Source organism: Schistocerca piceifrons, chromosome 4 (genome assembly GCF_021461385.2).
Source record: "Schistocerca piceifrons isolate TAMUIC-IGC-003096 chromosome 4, iqSchPice1.1, whole genome shotgun sequence".
NCBI classification, from domain to species: domain Eukaryota; kingdom Metazoa; phylum Arthropoda; class Insecta; order Orthoptera; family Acrididae; genus Schistocerca; species Schistocerca piceifrons.
Window position 1 is genome coordinate 766030842 of NC_060141.1, and position 27182 is coordinate 766058023.

The 27182-nt window shown below is 43.4% G+C and overlaps 1 protein-coding gene and 1 pseudogene across 1 annotated transcript in view; both read left to right on the forward strand.

Annotated features, from left to right (window-relative positions):
• Positions 1 to 27182, forward strand: part of LOC124794882 (mitogen-activated protein kinase kinase kinase 13) — a 389688-nt gene that overhangs the window by 257328 nt on the left and 105178 nt on the right. The gene's annotated exons all lie outside the window — the stretch shown is intronic.
• On the forward strand, positions 9239 to 9356 carry LOC124796562 (annotated as a pseudogene).

A 27182-nucleotide genomic window follows, 5' to 3' on the forward strand; every position in this document is an offset into this window, starting at 1 on the left:
ATGGTCACTCCCAGTTTTGTTTGTTTCTCTTTGCTGTTCACGGGGAAAAGATGTCGATGAAGACTACAATTTCTTTTTCACATACTGCACATTTCTTTGTAACAGCTCGCTTATTTCCCTAATCTTTTCAATTTGTTTTTATAATCACAGTTACTATGTGCCCACATCCATTCCCGTTCACGATAAAAACACTATTTGCTTTTAATGCTCTCTCCGTGTCCTACTCCGTACTCCAGTGTTTTTAAACACAATAGATACACGGCCTTGGCGAGCGCAGGCATTGCCAGTAAGTTTTTCAGGACAGCCACAAATCCAACTCACTATTGCTTTATTGAACGGTTTCGCTCTTTAACAGGCAAATACTGTACTTTAAATTCCAGAGTTTCCGATGATGCTCTTGTTAAATAGCGAAACAGGCCAGTAAAACATACTAAATGCGCCTTGTCGCTGTCCACAAATATTTCAGTACACACCCGTCCTAGAGATACAACTACTTCGCTATTCAACCAACGAACATTCGACTCAGCATCCACATTAACAGAGGGGTCCCAAGGTAGACCAGCCGCCAATGTTCTGATGTCCCCGCCAGCAGACAGAACCGCAACCATTGCCAACCGCTCCATTGGCTCAGATTTGCAGCCTATACACACCAATCAGATATCGATCAACGAAGCAGTTGGCTGTCATTCGTTGGCCTTCGTTGCCCTAGTGTGTATGCGTCTTAGCCCGCCGACCGCATTCGGCACGAGAAATCCATTGTGTGCATCCCACAGAACCGTCTCTGTTGTGGTCCTATTGTGTGCATTTTGCACAAGAAAATACATTTTGAAACAGCGAGTTGGAAAAAGGAGCCGATGGCTGCAATGGAGTCTGTGTATTTCACGTGGAGACGGAGATGGAAGCTCGCAAGCTTGGCAAGCATAAATGTGCAAGCATTTGTTGGAAGAGCATGCACGGATCCCTTTCGCCTCAGTATGTTGTTGTTGTTGTTGTTGTGGTCTTCAGTCCTGAGACTGGTTTGATGCAGCTCTCCATGCTACTCTATCCTGTGCAAGCTTTTTCATCTCCCAGTACCTACTGCAACCTACATCCTACTGAATCTGCTTAGTGTATTCATCTCTTGGTCTCCCTCTACGATTTTTACCCTCCACGCTGCCCTCCAATACTAAATTGGTGATCCCTTGATGCCTCAGAACATGTCCTACCAACCGATCCCTTCTTCCGGTCAAGTTGTGCCACAAACTTCTCTTCTCCCCAATCCTATTCAATACCTCCTCATTAGTTATGTGGTCTACCCATCTAATTTTCAGCATTCTTCTGTAGCACCACATTTCGAAAGCTTCTATTCTCTTCTTGTCCAAACTATTTATCGTCCATGTTTCACTTCCATACATGGCTACACTCCATACAAATACTTTCAGAAATGACTTCCTGACACTTAAATCAATACTGGATGTTAACAAATTTCTCTTCTTCAGAAACGCTTTCCTTGCCATTGCCAGCCTACATTTTATATCCTCTCTACTTCGACCATCATCAGTTATTTTGCTCCCCAAATAGCAAAACTCCTTTACTACTTTAAGTGCCTCATTTCCTAATCTAATTCCCTCAGCATCACCCGACTTAATAATTAGACTACATTCCATTATCCTTGTTTTGCTTTTGTTGATGTTCATCTTGTATCCTCCTTTCAAGACACTGTCGCCTCAGTATAGTGCATGGAAATTTGTGCAGGCATCAGTTGTGTTTAGAATACGTGCTGTTCGGACGACGACGATTTACTCGATTTGGCCGGCATTGCTGTTGTGATGCAGAAAAATGACGAAAGAGGGGACGTGATAATACTGTAAGACTGGTTGATGAAACTAAAAACTTATTTCCATGTTAAGTTACTCTCTGAGCTGAAGACATATCCACATGCTGGCATAATTATTTCAACACCAATAAAAAATATGTGATCGTCTCACTAACTCATGAGCTGAGGGTGCTACGAATACCTCACACATACGCTGTATGTAACGGGTATAAGTGCACATATTTTAATGTGGTACCGTAATGTGCGTTGCATCCTGCCTACTTGTCAAATATGGGGTGCCTAGGAAACCTGCTTTCTCGTATCGTTAGACAACAATTCAAGGAAATCATATTAATGAATCCAGAATGAGATTTTCATTCTGCAGCGGAGTGTGCGCTGATATGAAACTTCCTGGCAGATTAAAACTGTGTGCCCGACAACTGTGTCGGGCACACCGTTTTAATCTGCCAGGAAGTTTCATATCAGCGCACACTCCGCTGCAGAGTGAAAATCTCATTCTGGAAACATCCCCCATGCTGTGGCTAAGCCATGTCTCCGCTATATCCTTCCTTTCAGGAGTGCTAGTTCTGCAAGGTTCGCAGGAGAGCTTCTGTAAAGTTTGGAAGGTGTGAGACGAGATACTGGCAGAAGTAAAACTTTGAGCACCGGGCGTGGGTCGTGCTTCGGTAGCTCAGATGGTAGTGCACTTGCCCGCGAAAGGCAAAAGGTCCAGAGTTCGAGTCTCGGTCGGGCACACAGTTTTAATCTGACAGGAAGTTTCATATTAATGAAGTTCATTACAAAAGAACACGATTACAATACTTAACTTTATGAAATAAGATGTGTCGCAGGGAAAGGGCGACAGACAGCGTGCAATTGGCTGACGTCTTCTTGACAGCCGCCTCTGCTCTGACGTTGCCGACCAGCGTGCCGGCGCTGGACTTCACGCCGGAACAAAATGTACGCACATCAGCGTGTTGGTTGCATCCAACAGTCATCCCACAAACACGTGGCAAACATTACGACCTGATGTTTTCTGCACAGTCGTACTGCACCACTGACGTAAGTCGACTGCGTTTGTCAGTAAAGACTAACCGTCTTCCGTCCACCCGTCCACACAACAGCTGACCTGCTGCCCAGGGGAAAATAGTCATTAATGGTTTGCTCTTGCCACATCCACTAACCCTCAAAGTTTACGACTTTTAATGGCTATAATTGCGGTATTAGTCTACAAAAGACGCAAATACTGATGTTGTTCATTAACCAATAAAAATACCTGTACATCCAGTACATATAATGCTGACCCACGTCCCTGAACTCTTCCTCTTCCAAATGAATAAATAGATACATTTTCTGTATTTTCCCTTTTCTTTCTCTTGTAGTGGTTCCGACAGAAACAATAAGAGTATGTTTGTCTGTAATGGGGGTCAAACGCTTTATATTTTCTTAAGTATGCAACGTATGCAACATCCCCCTTTGCCTTTCGATTTAATGGTCCTGAAACACGGAAAGGTTTTATATACTCGAATAAACTTTCCAGCAATTTGAGGTGTATATGTTTCCTATCGTCTGGACGTAGTGCGAAGATTGCCTAACAACTGATGTGTGCTTCTACAAGTCTGCGCTTAGCTGCCATACGCGCTCCAGCATGTGCACGTTGTTATGCCGGCACCATTGATAAGCGATCGATCCGTAATCATGATACAAATACACTACTGGCCACTAAAATTGCTACACCAAGAAGAAATGCAGGTGATAAACGGGTATTCATTGGACAAATATATTATACTAGAACTGACATGTCATTACATTTACACGCAATTTGGGTGCATAGATTCTGAGAAATCAGTACCCATAACAACCACCCATGGCCGTAATAACAGCCTTGATACGCCTGGGCATTGAGTCAAACAGAGCTTGGATGGTGTGTACAGGTACAGCTGCCCATGCAGCTTCAACACAATACCACAGTTCATCAAGAGTAGTGACTGGCGTATTGTGACGAGCCAGTTGTTCGGCCACCATTGACCAGACGTTTTCAGTTGGTGAGAGATCTGGAGAATGTGCTGCCCAGATTAGCAGTCGAGCATTTTCTGTATACAGAAAAGCCCGTACAGGACCTGCAACATGCGGTCGTGCATTATCCAGCTGAAATGTAGGGTTTCGCAGGGATCGAGTGAAGGGTAGAGCCACGGGTCGTAACACATCTGAAATGTAGTGTCCACTGTTCAGAGTGCCGTCAATGCGAACAAGAGGTGCCCGAGACGTGTAACCAATGGCACACCATACCATCACGCAGGATGATACGCCAGTATGGCGATGACGAATACACGATTCCAAAGTGCGTTCATCGCGATGTCGCCAAACACGGATGCGACCATCATGATGCTGTACACAGAACCTGGATTTATCCGAAAAAATGACGTTTTGCCATTCGTGCACCCAGGTTAGTCGTTGCGTACACCATCGCAGGCGCTCCTGTGTGTGATGCAGCGTCAAGGGTAACCGCAGCCATGGTCTCAGAGCTGTTGCAAACGTTGACGAACTGTCCGTGCAAATGGTTGTTGTCTTGCAAGCGTCCCCATCTGTTGACTCAGGGATCGAGACGTGGCTGCACGATCCGTTACAGCCATGCGGATAAGACGCCTGTCATCTCGACTGCTAGTGATACGAGGCCGTTGGGATCCAGCACGGCGTTCCGTATTACCCTCCTGAACCCACCGATTCCATATTCTGCTAACAGTCATTGGATCTCGACCAACGCGAGCAGCAATGTCGCGATACGATAAACAGCAATCGCGATAGGCTACAATCCGTCCTTTATCAAAGTCGGAAACGTAATGGTACGCATTTCTCCTCCTTACACGAGGCATCAGAACAACGTTTCACCAGGCAACGCCGGTCAACTGCTGTTTGTGTATGAGAAATCGGTTGGAAACTTCCCTCGTGTCAGCACGTTGTAGGTGTCGCCGCCGGCGCCAACCTTGTGTGAATGCTCTGAAAAGCTAATCATTTGCATATCACAGCAACTTCTTCCTGTCTGTTAAATTTCGCGTCTGTAGCACGTCATCTTCGTGGTGTAGCAATTTTAATGGCCAGTAGTGTTGGTAGGCTTCCGTGGGCAGCGTCAGTTCATTAAAATCCTTCCACGTTTTTAGCTGACGTCGCAGTACGCCCAACAGGATTACAAGAAGTCTCCTGCAGATGGTACAGCACGCTTGAGCAAACTGCTTGATTATGTATGCTTTTGTCAACTCTACGGAGTAGGGTTTTGCGAGAACTGTTTTCCTCCAGGGATTTCCATGTAAGTTGTCAGAGATTTTCTGTTACACTTTCGTATAGGCTGTACCGGCCTTTTGCGATGCTAGCAGCTCGTCCGAGAACTCTTTCTGTGTCTGCTTTAGTGCCGTTTGATGACTCCAAACATTGCGACAATACTCTGGCACTCATCGCAGCAACGTTTTTTTTTATTTTTTTTTATTTTTGCGACTTCCTTTACAGACGCGGCACACTTTCCCAGAACCCCTTTAACAAATGTGTCTAGCATTAGTCTTGTCCAATACTGATTTTACCAGGTAGTCCCATTTCTAATCGCTTCTTAATATTACCCATCAGTACTTTTAACATGTGATGCACGCGTTAATTTTGTAAACGGACACTAGACTGTTTTCTCTCTTTGTTACGGGCCTTATCGTACGTTTATGTACACTTACAGAGAGCTGCTATTCATGAAACCAAATCAATATATTGTCCAAGTGTTTCTCCAGTTCTATACGATCACCCATGTAAATTATCTACATCTCCCTCACAATGCGCAAACCACCTAACAATGTGTGGCGGATGGTACTTCTGGCACCAGTAACTTATTCCCCTACCCTGTTCCACTCGCGAATGCCGCCTCTCCACGAAGCACAACGCTTCTCCTGTACCGTCTGCCTCTGAAGTTCGTTCAGCGTCTCCGTAACGCTCTCTCGCCAGCTAAACGATCCCGTGACGAAACGTGCCGCCCTTCGTTGGATCTTCTCTATCTTCTATCAGGCCTAGCCGGTAAGGCTCCCAAATCGATGAGGAATTAAAATCCGTGGAGAAGAAATTGTAATTCTGTCAGAGACAGCAAAAGACCTGAAAGAGCAGCTGAAGGGAATGGACAGTGTCTTGAAAGGAGGATATAAGATGAACATCAATATAAGCAAAACGAGGATAATGGAATGTAGTCGTATTAAATCGCGCGATGCTGAGGAAATTAGATTAGGAAATGAGAAACTTAAAGTAGTAGATGACTTTTGCTATTTGGGCAGCAAAATAACTGATGATTGTCAAAGTAGAGAGGATATAAAAAATAGACTGGCAATGGCAAGGAAAGTGTTTCTGAAGAAGAGAAATTTGTTAACATCGACCATAGATTTGTCAGGAAGTCGTTTCTGAAAGTATTTGTATGGAGTGTTGCCATGTATGGAAGTGAAACGTGGACGATAAGTAGTTTGGACAAGAAGAGGATAGAAGCTTTCGAAATGTGGTGCTACAGAAGAATGCTGAAGATTAGATGGGTAGATCCCATAACTAATGATGAGGAATAGAATTAGGGAGAAGAGAAATTTGTGGCACACCTTGACTAGGAGGAGGACTCGGTTGGTAGGACATGTTCTGAGGCATCAAGGGATCACCAATTTAGTACTCGAGGGCAGCGTGGAGGGTAAAAATCGTAGACGGAGACCAAGAGATGAATACACTAAGCAGATTCAGTAGGATGTAGGTTGCAATAGGTACTGGGAGATGAAGCTTGCACAGGATAGAGTAGCATGGAGAGCTGCATCAAACCAGTCTCTGGACTGAAGACAACAACAACACCATTCAAGAATCGGCCGAACAAGCGCCTTGTAAGCCTCTTCCTTCGAAGATGAGTTGAATTCCCTTAAGATTCTTCCCATGAATCTTGTCCAACATCCGCTTTTCCTACTATTCGTTTTATGTGGTCATTCCACTTAAAGGTCGCGGTGGATAGTTACTCCTAGATGTTTCCAGCAGTTGGTCATCAACAGTGCAGTTTACATTAGTAGATTTCTTTTCGCACGTATGCGCAATACAACGATACATCGTCGCACACAACTATCTGATAGTGCTGCTTTTACTGTCTGATAAATCGTTTATGTATGTTTGAAAACATCAGAGGTCGTATTACACTGCCTTGCGACACAGCCGATGTTAATTTCGGTTATTTGGACCATTCCGCGCCCAGTATAACGTACTGAAGTCTGTTACTTAAATGTTCCACGACATAATCGAATATTTGCGAATATACTGCGTATGTTTTGGACTTTTACACTTTCGCTCATGTCAGTTGTCACTAGTAATTGTGATGTACAGCGTACACACATTTTGCAGTTGGGCGCCCCTCTCACAAGGGAACATCCCCATCACCCCCCCCTCAGATTTAGTTATAAGTTGGCACAACGGATAGGCCTTGAAAAACTGAACACAGATCAATCGAGAAAACAGGAAGAAGTTGTGTGGAACTATCAAAAAATAAGCAAAATATACAAACTGGGTCGTCCATGCGTAAGATAGGCAATATTAAGGGCAATGTGAGGCGAGGAGCGCCGTGGTCCCGTGGTTAGCGTGAACAGCTGCGGAACGAGAGGTCCTTGGTTCAAATCTGCCCTCCACTGAAAATTTTGCTTTCTTTATTTTCGCAAAGTTATGATCTGTCCGTTCGTTCATTGACGTCTCTGTTCACTGTAATAAGTTTAGTGTCTGTGTTTTGCGACCGCACCGCAAAACCGTGTGATTAGTTGAAAGGACTTGCCTCTCCAATGGGAACCGAAAACATTTGATCGCAAGGTCATAGGTCAACCGATTCCTCCACAGGAAAAAACGTCTGATATTTTGTATACGACACTGGTGACAGCATGTGCGTCACATGACAGGAATATGTTGTCGACCCACATAACTAGTACACTTGGCGAATGGGTGAAAAGATTCTTCTACCTTGCCCGATTTAGGTTTTCTTGTGGATGTAATAATCACTCCAAAAAAAGTGATGAAAACATAAGAGTTTTTCACATAAACTGAAAATAAAAAGTTAAAATTTTCGGTCGAGGGAAGATTTGAACCAAGGACCTCTCGTTCCGCAGCTGTTCACGCTAACCACGGGATCACGGAGCTCCTCGCCTCACATTGCCCTTAATATTGCCTATCTTACGCATGGACGACCCAGTTTGTATATTTTGCTTATTTTTTGATAGTTCCACACAACTTCTTCCTGTTTTCTCGATCGATCTGTGTTCAGTTTTTCAAGGCCTATCCACTGTGCCAACTTATAACTAAATTTGAGGGGGGTGCGATGGGGATGTTCCCTTGTCAGCCTGACGCCTCGAGCGGCCGCCATGAAGTGTGATAACGTCCTGTGTAGGAATTATACAGCGGTGCACCTCTAGCGCCCCACTCAGCCGAGCATCTCAAGCGAAGACTTGTGTCGCTTGGGCGTTAAACCGGCGCTGATTTTTCTTATTGATGTCAAAAGTAGGTTAAGTCGGTCTGAAGGCGCCGTGCTTCTACAACGGTTTTCCTGTAAATTCCGCTACTCCGCTATGATATTCTTTCGACGATTTTTTGAAATTTCCAAGAAGGAGAACTTCGTTGGAACACGAAGTGAAAGAAAGGTAGCTAAAGGTTTGTTTCATCGATGGGAAGGTCGTTAGTGGGACTGCACAAACTCTGATTGGGGAAGGAAATCCGTTGTATCCTTATCAAAGGAACCATCGATAGGAATAGCAGGAGAGAAATGTGGAGCCTTCTGTGGCGCCAGGGATTCGTCGCCTCTATCGAGAAATAGTTCAGTAGAATTAGCATTCAAATAGGAAATAATTGCTACAGAAGGTTTTATTGTTTTAATGGCTTCGTTTGTGTCCCAGTATGACTATCCTAGGTTTTCCCCCTCGGCGGAGTTGTGGGATAGTGGTGAGGGGCAAAAATGTTCCCGAAAAGGGGGTATTTTTCGGTTCTGTGACTATATCTCGTAAATGGTCCTGCGTCATCACTCCCTGATACCTGTGGAAAAAAAAGAGTGCATGAAAGAAGATTCGGCATCTGTGAAGTAGTTCTTAAAGTCTACGAAAGTGAGTATGCAGCTCTTGATAAAAATAAACGAAAAAACTGTTTTGCAGTATTGCAAAAGGGCCATAGATTTTTGTAGATGGTTCGCCAACGACATATAATGATCGAGATAGTTTTACGTTACAATAATTCTTCCCCGGACGGGGAATGACATCCGATCATTTTTTTTTTTTTCTGTTGATGTGCAACTAGAGTAGTTTGGCCAGAAACGTTCACAGTACGTTATTGAAGGATCTTCAGTGGCCTGAAATGCATATATACTATCATTTAAATGAAGCATTTATAATTCTCATATTGTGCCACTGTACTTACAATTACAAACTATAATCGGGCAACGGCCTTGCCGCAGTGGCTACACCGGTTCCCGTGAGATCAACGAAGTTAAGCGCTGTCGGGCGTGGTCGGCACTTGGATGGGTGACCATCCAGGCTGCCATGCGCTGTTGCCATTTTTCGGGGTGCACTCAGCCTCGTGATGCCAATTGAGAAGCTACTCTACCGAATGGTAGCGGCTTCGGTCAAGAATACCATTATAACGACCGGGAGGGCGGTGTGCTGATCCCGCGCCCCTCCTATCCGCATCCTCCACTGAGGATGACACGGCGGTCGAATGGTTCCGGTAGGCCACTCGTGGCCTGAAGACGGAATGCTTTTACAAACTATAATCATTTCTTGTACCGGTATCTTCTTTCTTAGTACACGTGTTTTATTATTTACTGTAATTACAGTGCATGTATTTCCTAATTTTACTATAATAAAACAAATGAAATGAGTAAGTAGGTGTCCGAAGTAGAACTGGTTTGCGCTTGTAAGTACAGTGGCATAATACATAAACTAAAAATTTTACATATTAGCGACAACGTATATGTATTTCAGGTCACCGAAGATGCATGAGTAAAAAAGGCAAATCGCGCCTGACAAACCAGCATTTATTCAGTTGCACGTAGACTTAACGTAAACTGTTAATGTATTACTACGAACATGTGAGGTAGACGAGCCAGCAACGTTAAAGTTACTTTGTCTTCTTTTCTCTTTGTGTCTCAACACTATAAGATTTGTTTCTTAGGGTATGTGTGGATTCTTAAGATAGTCAGCAATGATCTCTTGGTGACGTTGTCAAATGTAGTTTATTTGGGATGTAGCATTCTTCCACCAAAAACAACAAAAATAAAGAACAACAGTGGTATATTACTAAAACTAAAGGGCATTAGGAGCTGAAGCATCTACTTAATAATTGTGAAAAGAGCGTCGATAGCAACTAAGTGAAGCGCACAGGGTGGCAGCTGTAAAGCGATTGAATGGTCACGTCTTGTTAGCTTCTGGCCGTTATGCCGCAAATGTGGATGCAGTCGGGAGCACGGTGTCACGACACACGCACTGTTCGGAGGATGTGTGACGTCATACACACCTGTCGGCGGATCACATGCCGCAGCACACAGTTCGCTGACATTCAGTGCGCCCGCCTATGGACTGTCAATTGCTGTCTAGCGGCACACGTAGTGCAATGCACTTGTTCGTCCTGCTATTGAGACCACATACCGCCATACACGAATGACAGCTTGCTCCTTCTGTAGTTCCGAAACATAAAGGCCATAATTAAGCAAACGTATACAGGTACACTCGTTGTTTTTTCTTTCTGTAATGGATTCGATGCACTGAAATGGATCGAATACGATGAAACAATTGAAAATTTGATGGCATGAAATAACACTCTTTCTTTGCTACTGCCTTTATCCCGCATTGTGCGCTGGGTCGGCAGGGTTAAGTACTGATTTGGCATGGTTAATTTTAAGGGGTGGCCGGATGCCTTTCCTGCTGCCATCCCATACCCCCCCGGGACGGAATGAGTGTACCCCAGCTGTCTGCGTCTAGTGGAAATCGTGAAAGAGTGTGAACGTGTTTCAAATGTCTGCGAGTCGTGGAACTGTGGCGGGACGTGGGGACCAGTCCAGTATTCACCTAGTAGGATGTGGAAAACCGCCTAAAAACCACATTCAGGCTGGCTGGCACCCCTACCCGAGTCCAGGAAGCAGCGCGTTAGCGCTCTCGGCTATCCTGGCGGGTCGACATGAAATAGCACTAAACCGTTCACATATGTTGAACCTGCAATGTAATTAAGAGATATGAGGTGACAGTAGAAAGTTTGTGCAAGATTGAGATTCGAACGCGGATATGCTGCGTTTCTTGAGCAGTCGCCTCAACCACTAGGCTGTCTGAGCTCTTCTCCAGACCCGACTCCATCTTCCATTGTCACTCGCGTTTCTTCTCGTTAGATTCCTAGACTGGTCCTCCAGCGACTCCGTTCCCCCGTAGTGCTACTCCACAAACCATGTGGGAAAACCTCTGGTGTTGGTTATATGGATACGGTGTCTGTTCTTTCGGACATGTCCATGTGTTGCCGTGGGATACTACGAACGTAGTGTGTGGACGTACAAGGTGAGAATGTGGGTCTCACGGGAGGCGTGCGTGAGATAGTCCCTGCAATCGCGCTATCATCTGTGCCCTCGGTGGCTCAGATGGATAGAGCGTCTGCCATGTAAGCAGGAGATCCCAGTTTCGAATCCCGGTCGGGGCGCACATTTTCACCTGTTCCCGTTGATATATACCAACGCCCGTCAGCAGCTGAAGGTATTTCGTTCTGGTGTTAGTGTTCAGAATCATAGGTGGAATATCAGGGAGAATGAAAGTTTTCACAACGCGGGATTAGCCCAGCGGTCTTAGGCGCTCCAGTCATGGGTTGTGCGGCTGGTCCCGGTGGAGGTTCGAGTCCTCCCTCGGGCATGGATGTGTGTGTTTGTCGTTAGAATAATTTAGGTTAAGTAGTGTGTAAGCTGAGGGACTGATGATCTTAGCAGTCAAGTCCCATAAGATTTCACATACATTTGAACACATTTGCATGCACGGACGTCTTAATGGTTACGGTGACTGCCGGTGAAACGCAGAAAATCAGAGCTCGCATCCCGCTCTGCCACAAATTTTCTATTGTCACTACAGGTTTATTATGTTTTTCTTTAGTCTGATGCTCACATCTGTGTAACTAATCTTCTAAAGAGATTACCTGCTCCCAGTTGCAGTTCGCCCGCTGTTTGAGAATGAGACCACTTAGCTACTTCCAGTAAACTTCACACATAATTTCAAACCTTTTTTCGCTTACATGCGTAGCGTCAACATTGTTAACCCATTTGTTAAGTAATGAGACGTTTGAAGCTGTTCCATACATGGACGTTCGAGTCTTTAAAAAGACTGTGGTGGTTGTGGTTGAAAAGTGAGTGACACTCTTGGATGCTGGTAGGAGTGTTGGCAGTAGCGTCGATATAACCAGGTATCAATGTTTTATATACTTTCTGCAGTAGTTATAAACATTAAGTAGTTGGAAACAATAAGTTGGGGGGGGGGGGGGGGGGGAGTGGTAGATAGAGACGTGGCGCATGTATACGGTGAGCCTAGCATCCGCCCGGGCAGCAGCACCTGTTAACGGCCCGCGTAGAGGACGGAGTGATGTGCCGGCACCGCATTAACTACAAGGGGTCGGTGTGCTGGTCAACCCGGATTTGATTTTTAAGCGGTTTCCCACATCCCATTGTGTGAATATCGGCCAGGTGCTCATGTTCCCCCTGAGATACATGCTACGCAAACATTTAGAACACTTTCTCACACTTCTACACAGAATTTATTCTATATGCAGAGAGATTGGGTGTACTGCTTCTGTCCTCACCGAAGAGACGTCCATGAAACCTACATCAGCATGGGAGCAGTGACTGGTCCCCGAGAATTCTTTGCCTTACAGTGACGTTCCTACAGTTGGTTCCAGGCTTTCACGGAACGGAAGGTTTTTTCCTCCCTCAAAGTCAGTGACACGCAGGCAGAACCAAATTCAAATTCATTCTTCTGTTCTATGATTTTTCTTCACGATTTACAGGTGCTCCAGTGAGCTATGTACCATGCGCCTTGCGATAACAATTTTGTGCATTACTAAGAGAAAATATAGACTTCCTTTTTTTGTCTCGTCTGTGTTCTTTTTTTCAGTTTTTAGGAATTTTTTCCTTCGTAAATGTTCTATAAGTAATTTAGTGTCTTCAACCTTTTAGTTGAATTATCATCTTCTTCTGATACCTTTTCTTGTGGTACCTAGAGTTACTTTATGTACATCTTATGTCATTCCTTGGGGTATTCCATTGTTTTTCATCACGTATGTTTATAATTAATCTCTTAAACTATTTAGGCATGTAAAGAAATCTCTGAGTCCATGTACAGTTTTGACGATGGTTACTTCAAGAAGCTGTAACAACCCTACCACAACATAGGTCAAAAATTAATTATGATTGTAGTGTTGCTCTCGCTGCTAAATATTGCATTTTCGGGCAACAACAAAGTTATATTACGTGTCAGGTGTCATTAGAGCACAGTTAGTAAAGTCATTTCTTGAAATAGTGGATAAACTAGGCACTCACCTTTTCGTGTTTCCCACGCTGGTCTCGTTGTGAACTCGTGGCTCAATCGTCGAAAATCTAGGTAGTGATGATTCCAAGCTCGGATGCAAAGAGGCCTAGGTGTTATTCTGCGATATTCAAAAGTTTTATAGATGTGTTTCATAAACCATTCTTGAAGATTAAAGTTTTGAAAGCTAGGACAATGGTGATGTAAAAAAATTAATCAGCACTCCGAATTTAATTTACACTTCTTTTTTATTACTTTTGTTGCAATATCAAGTAACTCGATCCAAAACATCACTTCACAATATAAAACATACTTGAAAATATCTTCCTCACTGTTAAAGTTCACATTTCATAAAGTGACTACAATTTGCGTCTTTTTAACATGACGACCAAAGCTTGACTCTCTAATAACCACTTACGCACCCAAAAAATCAGAATTACAGGTCTGTCAAAGATCATAGTGACAAAAGAAAGAATACACATAAGAATAATATCATTGCAATATATACATATCGATGTATCGAAGTACTTCTACATTAATGAAATCAAATCTGAATGTTGTCACAGAAATATGTTAACTATTTTACAGAAACACAGTAGAATATTGCTGGTATCGAGAGGTTAAGGTGAGATGCCGTAATGGTTATGTAATTCAAGTACCACTACAAAGCCCAACATAATTATCATTAGCCAGCGCCTATTATATAATTTTCTCTGTTAGTGATTGTGTCGTCTGCCAGCTTTGCTGAAGAAATCTTCTCTCCCAAACACATTTTTTCATTATAAAAAAATGGCTCTGAGCACTATGGGACTTAACATCTGAGGTCATCAGTCCCCTAGAACTTAGAACTAGTTAAACCTAACTAACCTAAGAACATCACACACATCCATGCCCGAGGCAGGGTTCGAACCTGCGACCATAGTGGACGCGCGGTTCCAGACTGAAGCGCCTAGAACCGCTCGGCCACACCGGCCGGCTTTTCATTATACCCATATTGTTTTCAGTCGTTTCTTAATTTAATCACTGTATCGGTACGCATGCCACAGTTCCACCAATAGGTTTTCAAATGCCGTGCATAAGAACGCATTTTTTTCGGGTCTCATACCGGGTCCTATTGGTGATAGAAAGATAGGGCGAAGTGTTTCGGATAGCTCTTAGTTTGGGACCATTTCTGTACCCAACAGAAAGATGGTGTAACTGTGAGTATCGTGCAGTACAGGGTCAAATTTTGAATATCACATACTTCCTCCAGCCTCGACAAATGGAGGATCTTGTTTGGTTCTTTTAGCATTGGGTGTGATCTGCAGTGCGCCTGAAGGGGCTACGGAGCCACCATATAGTTGCCGAGAAAACCAGAAAAAAGCAGTTTTCGGCATCGTTTCGCCATCAGTAGCGGATATCTGGATAAGTAACCGCCGCAAATTGCTCAAATTTTAACGGCACATCTTCTAGGCACTTGTCTAGAAGTGGTATCTTCCCATTTCCAAAATTTTTTATCCGTTATCGAGAAACGCACCAAAACACGGCTATTCACAGCAAATAACTGTAATTTTTACTACACATTCGTTGGACCGCGGGCTCGAACAATCTTTGAAAATTGTCTTGATATCTTTAACCGTTTCGGAGAGGCAGAGATTCAAAGTTACCCTACTTGCACATGTAAAATACGCACATAAAATCCGGTGTAAGACGAAAAGCTGTTTATAAATTGACGTAGCACGGAGAGAGACTCTGTAAAGTGTGTGCGTTATCATCAGAATGATTCTGGGAGTCCCATTTTCTAGTACGGAAGGATATGCAAAATTTTTGTTCACGTAAAATCCACTCTGAGGTGTAAAATTAGTTTTCCGTTATTTCCGTTTCGCATAAGTTAACTATCAAAATTTTACTGACAAATTTCTCTACATATGATTGAAACGTCCTACTGTAGCGAGGAAAAGAAAGGAAGCAGCAGAGAAATACTCCTATCGGAGCACGAAAAAGGGAATATGCTCTTGTTTAATAAAAGACTGAAAAGTAGGGTACCAGCTGCCTCATTCTACTTTCCTCAGCATCTTTCAAAAATTTTCCCAAAACATTTGGCATGCGAATATATTGGCGATTTTTTATGCTGACAGGGGTGGGGTGGGGTGGTGGGAAAGAAACAGAAAAGTAATAAATACTGCAAAAATAGTAAACAGTGGTTGTTGTGTTGAAAGAGCGAAGGAGACAATGGCACTGTGAAAGAGGGGGACACGGTGGCAGTGGTACACAGTCGGCAGTGACAGAACAGTGATATCTAAAGTGTGAAGGAGACAGTGCCAGTGGGACAGGAATAAAGAGAAGGAGAAAGTGGAAGTGGCTTACAGCAAGTGCTAATGAGAGACAGAGGGAGATAGAGACAGCAGCAGTGGGAAGGAAGGAATGAGATAGTAGCAGTAAAAGAGAGCAAGAGGGACACAGTGACCGCGAGATGAGACAGCAGTACTAGGGCGGAATAAAGGGGACTGTGGCTGTGACAGAGGAGACAGTGACAAAGACGTGCAAAGAGATAAGGACAATGAGTTGGGCTGAATTAGTCAGTGAGAAAGGGCAAATGGAGTGGGTGAGCGTGAGCTATTTACGGCGATGAATTAGTGGGTGTGAGGAAGCTGCAATTAAGGATGCTTGTTGCAGTGGGTAGTGAGTTGTATGTTAAAAGGCGCGCATGTGTTGCATGCCATAAAATTTTGGGAAAATTTTTAAAGGTGCTGCGGAGACTGAAAGCAGCTGGTACCCTACTTGTCAGATTTTTTAAAAACAGTAGCATATTCGCCTTTTTTGTGCTCCGATAGGAGCATTTTTGTGCTTGTCTCCCTGTTCTGAAATGATCACCGCTTCGGACTTCTTATCTCAAGGGTCTGTTTCTTTCCTGCTTTATATCGATGTTTAGTCTGTAGCTTTAAATTTCATGTTTTACTTCAAATTCAGGAGTAATTTAATTTAAAATAAAAAAATACTTAGTTCCATTTGGTTGTTTCTATTTTATATTCGTTTTCTTCTGGAAAGAACGTGTTACGGACGAAAACGCTAGACTTCTAACTTATGACCTTCCTCGTTTCTGTTGTCAACCCAAAGCTCTCCACTCAAGGACGTTCTTTGGTTTGTGTCCTCCTTTTACATTAAAATCTCCCCGTTATCACCTTGTCGTTGGGTTTTCTATTATTTATCATCTTCTTTAAGTCGTAATACACATGTTCTACCTCATCAGAATGTAAGCACACTTACTCGTAGACTTGTATAGTTTACATTGCCTTAGCAGCATTGGCCACCGGGACCAGAGTGGAACGCTGAGGTGTCTGAGGTACAAACCTCGAGACCAAAAAAAGTAGCAAGTCATCCTGTACACGACTTCTCATAGTCAACCGCCTACGCTGAAATATTGGATGCACGTATTTCACGATATTAAAAACTTACCCACGTAGGTGAATATTTCGTAAAAAATAATTGTTGCTGTTGTGTCGGCAGATTAGCCAACACAACGCACACTAATTGAGAGAGGAGGCCGAAATGCACGCGCTAACTCACGCAGGATGGCGTGAAGTCTGAAACAGGATACGTAATGAATGCTATAAAGAAAAGTACGTAGCTTCTGGAATACTTAACTTTAGTCCATCATTTGTACACATCGTTCTTGATGAGACATGCTTCATACGATAACTATCAATTGCTATGTAAGGCTAATGGCGCCTTGCTAGGTCGTAGCCATTGACTTAGCTGAAGGCTATTCTAACTATCTTCTCTGCAAATAAGCGAGGCTTCGTCAGTGTTGCATCGCTAGCTAAGTCGTCCGTACAACTGGGGCGAGTGCTAGTAAGTCTCTCGAGACCTGCCGTGTGGTGGCGCTCGGTCTGCGATCACTGACAGTGGCGACACGCGGGTCCGACATGTACTAATGGACCGCGGCCGATTTAAAGCTACCACCTAGCAAGTGTGGTGTCTGGCGGTGACACCACAGTTGCTGTCAGCATGGTATTATTTCCACTTCTTGTCCGGTGTGTTACTCTGCGGATGTGTTTCTATTGACAGCCGGCGTTGTTTGACTGCTGCGTTTACGACCCCTGACCTCTATAGATGATCCTATTTGTTGTTTGCTGGTGATTTGTTATCGCGGAAACAAGGAGCGCTAGCAGTGGACTCATGTTTTGAAGTTCCCCAATCCCTGCTGCCCAGGAATGTGTTGTTGACAAAAGTAAGTAAGAGGGAGATGCACCGATAAGCGAGTGTGTCCCTACGCCAGAGAGAACTCGGGGCCCCCACTAATGACCTCGATGTCGACGGGACGTTAAACGCTAAACTTCCTTCCTTCCTTCCTTGAACTAGGTATACTCGAGTGCCGTGAACAGTGCAGCTCGCCACTAGCCATTTTGCCAAGTACTGCTGACTTCGTTTGCGCAGTTATTGACCTCGAAGCAAGATTGAAAAACATAACATCTAGTTGTCGGAATACCGCTACCATTTACTTTGTGTGCTGTTGTGGTCTTCAGGGACTGATCTGATAGCAGCTCTCTATGCTAGTGCTGACCCGCCTCATGTATGCGCAACTATTACAACGAATATCCGCGTGGGACTTGCGTACTGTAGTCAAGCCTTGATCTCCCTCTACAATTTTTTTACCCCATTCTTCACTCCATTACGAAATTAACTCTCGCTGAGGCCAATTGCACACCTTCCAGGCTATGTTATAAGGACTGCCACAGGTAATTAAAAATAAATGAATGTATAGATCTGCATTAGCCACAAAGTTTAAACATTATCCATTAACTGTTTTGTTATATCATCATCATCATCAGGTGGAAGACATTTTATATAACTGTTCGTAGAGACAAGTCCTGGCGATTTCTTGCAGCACCATGACAGATGGCCGAGAGGTGAAGTGCTCATTTTGAGAAGTCAGGAGCCATCTGTTTTACTTGCTAAAAACTTTCTAAAACGAAGATGGCATAAATATTTCTTTATTTAAAACAACCCGTTTCGGCAGACTTTGCTGTTATCTTCAGGTCTGTAACAAATTGCATATACTTGGAATATGTCTCATAACATGAGCTAAGAAGTAATACTTGATATAAAATTTTTAGTCCGGCATCACAAAAAACGGAAGTGAAAGTGTACATTTACATGCCTTAAAATCTTTTTGTTGTAAAACGTGTTCATTTTAAGTTGGACCTCACGGCAAGCTGCAAGGTAGACGGTACTGAGGAAAAATAGCTAAAAAATTCGATATGTTGTAGCGTTTCCGATTTAATTAGCATTGACGTTAGCCGCTCAGGTCGTTGCGCGCCCATTCAAGCACTTGGACGCGCTAAAATGCGGTAATGCACAGACATCTGTGGATCCGTGAGTTACCATTTGTTCAAGTGCTCATTACAAGTTAAACTGTGCCTTTTTCGGAAGTGATAAATTAAAGCTAGGTATGAGGCAACCAGACGAAGAACAATTCTGGCAGGCTGTTTAAATTTGCGCCGCAACGACTGACTGGCTAACTTCATTGCCAATTACGTCGGAAACAGCGCAACGTATCGAATTTTTTCTTAACAATAATTTCTCGGCACAATCTACACTGCAGCGCTTTTCAGACTGTTTTTGACCACCCTATACATTGTTAGCATTATAACGTTTAGTAAATAATGTAAGATAAGATATATACGGAAAAAAATAGTTTCAGTCCTGATAAGCACACAGGAAAAGTTAATAGTCTAAAACATTATCCAGTACTGCGTCGAAACTTTTAAAGAAATTGTTTGGTTTGCTTTCATAATGCTCGATAATTAATTTCTGTGGCCCTCATACAGGTTTGCAGTATCTTGAAGTTAACATTTGTTCTCAAACTTGCGACCTTTATCTTTGGTAAGTGTGACCATTGCAGATTTTTCAGGTGAAGGTTGCAGGGCAGTCTAACACAACTTGTTCTTGGATGAGAAAGTTATCTTTATTTATGTCGTTCTAAGACATTAGGATTTTTTTGTAAAAAACGTTGCCACATAGCAACTCTATGCAATGGGTACGTTTTTTACTGTACTTTGCGTTTGTTTTATATTTTCAGCCATATGATCTATTCTTTAATCCGCATGATGGGTCACACGAACCTGTTCCTTCTTTTAGTCAACGTGGGCCGCAAAAGCGGTTTTCTCATCAGTTCGATGAGGTGCCTCTTCTCTAGTTAGTCGATCGACCAATGCAACCTTTAGTATTCTTCTATAAGTGCAGAATTAAAAAGTTTTTATTCGTGTCAGAAATGTTTATCGTCCACGTTTCACTTCCATATAAGGATTAACTTCAAACAAATACCTTCTGAGAATACTTCCTAACAGTTACGTTTATATTCGTTGTTAATAAACTTCTCTTTCTCAAAAACGCTTTTTTTGTCATTGCCAGTCTACATTTATGTACGGTCTTTACTTGTGTCGCCATCAGTTGTTTTGCTACCCATATGGCAAGACTCCTCTACTACTTTTCGTGTCTCAGTTGCTAATCGTATTTCCCTCAGCATCGCCTAAATTAGTTCGGTTACATTCCGTTACTATTGTTTCATTTTTGTGTGGTTCATCGTATAACCTCTCATAAAAACACTATCCATTACGTTAAACTTTAACGTTCTTTGCTGTGTTTGACAGAATTATAATGCGTAACTGTTTCGTTGAAACATAGACCAACTAGCGAAATAAAGATTGGAGGTAAAGAATTGAAGAAGGTGGGAAGTGTGAAGTACTTAGGAAATGTGATAGAGGAAAATGCAAGAAATGAGAAAGAGGCCAGTGAACGTGGCAGACAGACAGAAGCATATCTGTGAAATGTTAGGAGCTGTTTTAGAACAAAGAAGTCCCACAAAAATGTGAAGTAGTAGCATACAAAAGCTGCTACACCCCATTACTCCCCAACGCATCTCAAACGTGGGTAATGAAACAGATGTAAGCGGGTTACAGGCTTGTGAAATGAAGTTTCTCGGAAGTAGGGTAGGAGTAAGAAGGAGAGATGGGATGAGAAATGAAAGGGTAAGTGAAATAATGAAAGAGCAACCCTTGCAGAACAGGATAGAACCATCAAGGCCAAGATGGTATGGGCACTTAAAGAGAATGGAAAACAAGAGGATTATGAAGAAGATATAAGAAATGGACATTCGAAGGAAACCAGTAAAATGAAGACCAAGGGATAAAGGTTTGAAAGGTCTGGAAGTGTGTGTCGTAAAAAAAGGCGAGAGCTGGACCGGAGTTAACACAGAAAGATAGTGGGAAAACAGGAGTAGACGGCCAAGATTATACTCCCAACATAACCAGCCTGGATCGGAAAAATGTTCATGATGATGATGATGAACTGTTTTGTTTACTATTCTCACATTCTTAACGTCCATGTGTGGATACATTGTAATGTGAACGATCTGTCAACTGAAAAATGCACGTGGTGTGCTTACGTAAAAGCTATCTGATAATAAACGTCATCAAATCCATCAGAAATTATGTAACTGTATTCCAGTTAACTTTTACGACACTACTGGCCATTAAAATTCCTACACCAAGAAGAAATGCAGATATAAACGGCTATTCATTGGACAAATATGTTATACTAGAACAGACATGTGATCACATTTTAACGCAATTTGGGTTCGTAGATCCTGAGAAATCAGTACCCAGAACAACCACCTCTGGCCGTAATAACGGCCTTGATACGCCTGGGCATTGAGTCAAACACAGCTTGGATGGCGTGTACAGGTACAGCTGCCCATGCAGCTTCAAGACGATACCACAGTTCATCAAGAGTAGTGACTGCGTATTGTGAAGAGCCAGTTGCTCGGTCACCATTGACCAGACGTTTTCAATTAGTGAGATATCGGGAGAATGTGCTGGCCAGGGCAGCAGTTGAACATTTTCTGTATCCAGAAAGGCCCGTACAGGACCTGCAACATGCGGTCGTGCATTATCCTGCTGAAATGCAGGGTTTCGCAGGGATCTGAAATGTAACGTCCACTGTTCAAAGTGCCGTCAATGCGAACGAGAGGTTACCGAGACGTGTAACCAATGCACCCCATACCATCACGCCGGGTGATACGCCAGTATGGCGATGACGAATACACACTTCAAATGTGCGTTCACCGCGATGTCGCCAAACACGGATGCGACCATCATGATGCTGCAAACAGAACCTGGATTCATCCGAAAAAAATGACGTTTTGCCATTCGTGCACCCACGTTCGTCGTTGAGTACACCATCACAGGCGCTCCTGTCTGTGATGCAGCGTCAAGGGTAACCGACACAGCTTGTTCCTGGATAAGAAAGATTCTCTTTATTTGTGTAGCCCTAAAACATTAGGATTTTTTGTATAAAATATTGCCAAATAACGACTCTATGCAGTTGGTATGCTTTTTACTGTAGTTTGTGTTTATTTTATATTTTCAGCCGAATGATCTATTCTTTAATGCCTCATGATGTGTCACACGAACCTATTCCTTCTTTTAGCCAAAGTGGGCCCATAAAAGCGGTTTACTCATCAGTGCTGCTACAAACGTCTTCAAACTGTTCGTGCAGATGGTTGTTGTCTTGCAAACGTCCCCATCTGTTGACTCAGGGATCGAGATGTGGCTGCACGATCCGTTACAGCCATGCGGATAAGATGCCTGTCATCTCGACTGCTAGTGATACGAGGCCGTTGGGATCCAGCACGGCGTTCCGTATTACCCTCCTGAAGCCACCGATTCCATATTTTGCTAACAGTCATTGGATCTCGACCAACGCGAGCAGCAATGTCGCGATACGATAAACAGCAATCGCGATAGGCTACAATCCGACCTTTATCAAAGTCGGAAACGTGACAGTACGCATTTCTCCCCCTTACACGAGGCATGACAACAACGTTTCACCAGGCAACGCCAGTCAACTGCTGTTTGCGTACGAGAAATCGGTTGGAAACTTTCCTCATGTCAGCATGTTGCAGGTGTCGCCACCGGCGCCAACCTTGTGTGAATGCTCTGAAAAGCTAATCATTTGCATATCACAGCAACTTCTTCCTGTCGGTTTAATTTCGCGTCGGTAGCACGTCATCATCGTGGTGTAGCAATTTTAATGGACAGTAGTGTACATTGTTGGACGTGGAACTCCGCTGCAGACCACAACTGCGTGTTCACGTGTTGATCGAACGACATCGTCAGTTACGACTGCAGTGAGCACGGGACCATCGGGATTGGACCGTCGGTCAAAGGGATCGTGTCGGCTCTTCGGGTGGATCACATTTTTGCTACACTAGGTCGATGGTCGTTTCCACAAACGCCGTCATCGAGATAAACGGCGGCTGGAGACGTGAGGCGCTCCACGGACAGACGCTGGTGGGTAGCCGTATTATGCTACGGGAGAAATTCTCCTGCGCTTGCACGGGTCTGTGGTAGTAATCGATGACACTCTGACGTGTGCGAACCACCTGCATTCCTTCATGCGTGATGTCTTCCCCGATGACGATGTTATCTTTCCGCAGTATAACTGTCCGCGTCTCGGAGCCAGATCCGCGTTACAGGGGTTTGGGGAGTATTATAGTGAACTCACGTTGATGTCTCGGCGACCAAATTCGCCTGATGTAATCTCGTGGAACCCATCTGGGTCGCTATCGGACGCCATCATCGCGTACACAAATCAGCGGCACGTCGTTTTCGCGTATTACATGAACTGCGCGTAGACATCTAATGCCTCATACCTCAACAAACCGTCGGATCCCTGATACACAGAATCAGTGATGTATTTCGTCCCAAAGACGGACAAACAAGCTATTGAGCAGGTAGTCATTATGTTTTAGCTCATCAGTGTAATACTGCACTGTAGAATAAGAATGTCTGACAACGAAATCAGATCTGAACTAAACGATAACTGAACCGACCTGATGTTAAACTGGCCCTAACAAACTTTCCTGACTTACCGTTTGGCAACGGAAGCACGGTGCTGTTCGAAATTGGAGAATATTAAAATGCAGCGCAGCAACAAACCAGCCAAAGAGCACCTTACCTAAATGCAGTGCAAAGAAAAGTAAGTTTGTTAAGCGCATCATACTTTAAGCCTGAGCAACTCTGTTCCGCTAACAAGGGGAGGCCGCCAATTGTGAAATTCAGATTTGATTCATACTGCGCATAATAAAAGCTCATGGCCAGAGGTGTAATGTGGCAAAGCACCAAGATGCACTTCTCAGCCGCTGTCGAGAAAATCGACAGTTAAAAGAAACCGTTGCCGTGAAATACTCACCACGATAAGTAATTTTCTACAGCGTCGTGGCGCAGCGGTAAGCGCTCGGGTTGTAATCCGAAGGTCGCCGGATCGAATCTCGCACCATGCAACTTTTTTTTTTAGTATTTGTTTTTTGTAATTCAAATATATATATATATATATATAATTCCCGGCAATGAGTTGCAACAATTATGCATATAATATGTTGTTGAAAGTCGTTTGTCGTGGAAAAACTGGCGACTTCGAACATCATTATGTTTTCCGCAAACAAAGTTGTATTTCACAAATGTTATTAATTGTCTTCATAATGTTAACCACGTATAGTTAACGGAAGACGTAGAGACGATATTCCGAAACAAATACGTATAGCGTAAGTCAAACGTTCGAATTAGAATAGAGACCCCACGAACACAAATTTGCCGTGGCGGGTATGAAATATACACTCCGGTACTCGCTCGTTACACTTGAAGGACAGATGTTGAATGGGCCGAACCAAGCCGCCGCATAACAGCGTAGTTACCTGCTAACTTCGAAAGAAGGTAGATGCGGTCCCTAGCGCAACTTACAACATCGTCGTCGAAAATCAGTGCGGACGGGAGAGCTTTGGTACACCCTGTTAAAAAAACGGAAAAATGGAGACGGTACAATTGGAGAGCGATTCGCCTTCACCAACATGCATAAGCAATTCATTAATAGTTGTATATATATATATATATATATATATATATATATATATAAATTACAAAAAACTAGTAATAAAAAAAATGCATGGCGTGAGACTCGATCCGGCGACCTTCGGATTACAACCCGAGCGCTTACCACTTCGCCACGACGCTGTAGAAGATTACTAATCGTAGAGAGTATTTCACGGCAACGGTTTCTTTTAACTGTCGATTTTCTCGACAGCGGCTGAGAAGTGCATCTTGGTGCTTTGCCACATTACACCTCTGGCCATGAGCTTTTATTATGCGCAGTATGAATCGAATCTGAATTTCACAATTGGCGGCCTCCCCTTGTAAGCGGAATGCGCTGACACACGATTACGAATTGAAACTTTATCAAGGCGTCGGTGAAAGAAAGAAACTGAATTTACTGAATGATATAGAACCGACTGCAGTTAGAAACTGTGTTTGAAACTCACTTTTATCAATTACAGCAATCTTTACAAGATTCACTTCTTATAAGATTGAATCTAAGTCTGACATGTAATTCATTAATGAAATGGTAAAAGTGCGGTGAATCTATAGCTCTTGAGTCCAAGCTATGTCAGTAGATAATTTTGTTTAACCTCGTCTCGACAACCGAAACTAACTAACCCGAACCGAGAAAGAAAAGTGACACCCAAAATTTACCATTCTCAAACTCATTTTAAATTACGCGCGAGCAAGCAATGCAGCGACATTACCTGAATTACTTCACATTTCTAAAATCAGTCTTTACTAAACCAGATTAGTCCAATGAATAACCGTTTATTATCTGCATTTCTTCTTGGTGTAGCAATTATAATGGCCAGTAGTGTACATCAACATTCCTCAAGCGACTTGACGGCAGGTGGCGGAGGGAGTGGTGTTTCCACCTGTTCCACTCGCGGATGGCGCGTGATAAGAATTATTGTCGGTAAGGCTCTGTATTAGCTTTCATCATGATCTGCATTTGAATATCTGTGTTCTGCTAATTATTTCCAAACCTCTCAGCAGCGTGACCAAAACCACTGTCTCTCTCACTTAATACTCTCGAATGCTAAACTGGATACGACAGCATTAGTGACAACCAAAGATCTCATTGCTTGTACTCAGAAAATATGTGGCGTCACAATCGAGTGTTTAAGATTTGTCTGAAAAATATCTAGTGTATAAGTGTGAAATAGAACTCATCGGATAAAGAGAGAACTTACACCACTCCATCGAATACCAAAATAAGCTAGAAACCTTACAATTGTCGTTGGCAAACAGTCTTAATTTCTTCTCACTGAACTTTAACACCTTTTAGAATTTCTCTTTGGCGTCCTTTACTTTTCAATCTATGTGCACATTGAATACCAAAGGTAGATCCGCCTCTCAACAAACGCTCATTTTATATGTCACTCGACTCTTGCAGCTGCAATCCAGTTTTCGCACCTACTTCTTTCTCCGCGCAACTTTGAGAATTTCAAAGAATATTCTCTGTTCAACGTTGTCAAAAGTTTTTATAAACCTACAAAGCTTGGTTTGAATTTCTTCAGTGTATATACTAAGATAAATCGCAGGGACCGTACTACTTCGCTTGTTGCTACTTTTCTCCATAATAAACGGAACAAAATCGACAGATGTAATTTCCGGAGTACCCCAAGGGGAGAGTAATAGAACCGTTACTGTTTACAATTATATAAGTGAGCTAACAAAAAGCGTTGGTAGCTCTTTAAGACTTCCCAGATGATGCGGTTGTTTGTAAGAAAGTAGTAACACCAGAAGACAGCATGGGTTTGCAGGATGACCCGCAGAGCGCTGATTAATGGAGCAGGCGCTGGCAGCTGACCTTGAACATGTCGCATATTACACATACATCAAGGAAAAAAGTCCCCTACCATACAAGTGCACTGTTGATGGCAAATCGTTGGATATAGTCTGCCCTAAAGCCAGAGTGACCTGAAGTGGAACAGCCACATGAAAGAAATGGTAGGAAAATCTGATTATGTACTATGATTCATAGGAAGAATCGTTGGGAAATGTTACTCATCCACAAAGGAAGTTGATTATAAGAGGCTTGTTCGACCGATTCTGGTCATCGATATGGGATCCTTACTAGGTACGACTGATAGAAGAAATACAGAATATGCAACTAAGAGCGGCGCGTTTCGTCCGGGATCGTTTAGTCAGCGCGAGGGCTTTTACAGAGATGTTTACAAACTCTACTGGCAGGCGTTACAAGAGAGGCATTGTGCACCACGGAGAGGTTTACTATTGAACCACTTTCCGGGAGGAGTCGGAAACTACTACTCCCCACGTACACCTCGCGAAATTATCACGATGAGAAAATTCGAGAAATTAAAGCTAATACAGAGCCTTACCGACAATAATTCTTATCACGCGCCATCCGCGAGTGGAACAGGTGGAAACACCACTCCCTCCGCCACCTGCCGTCAAGTCGCTTGAGGAATGTTGATGTACACTACTGGCCATTATAATTGCTACACCAAGAAGAAATGCAGATAATAAACGGTTATTCGTTGGACTAATATATTATACTAGATCTGACATATGATTACATTGTCACGCAATTTGTGCATAGATCCTGAGAAATCAGTACCCAGAAAAACCACCTCTGGCCGTAATAACGGCCTTGATACGCATGGGTATTGAATCAAAGAGAGCTTGGATGGCGTGTACAGATACACCTGCCCATGCAGCTTCAACACGATACCACAGTTCATCAAGAGTAGTGACTGGCGTATTGTGACCAGCCAGTTGCTCGGCCACCATTGACCAGACGTTTTCAATTAGAGTGAGATCTGGAGAATCTACTGGCCAGGGCAGAACATTTTCTGTATCCAGAAAGGCCCGTACAGGACCTGCAACATGCGGTCGTGCATTATCCTGCTGAAATGTAGGGTTTCGCAGGGATCGAATGAAGGGTAGAGCCACGGG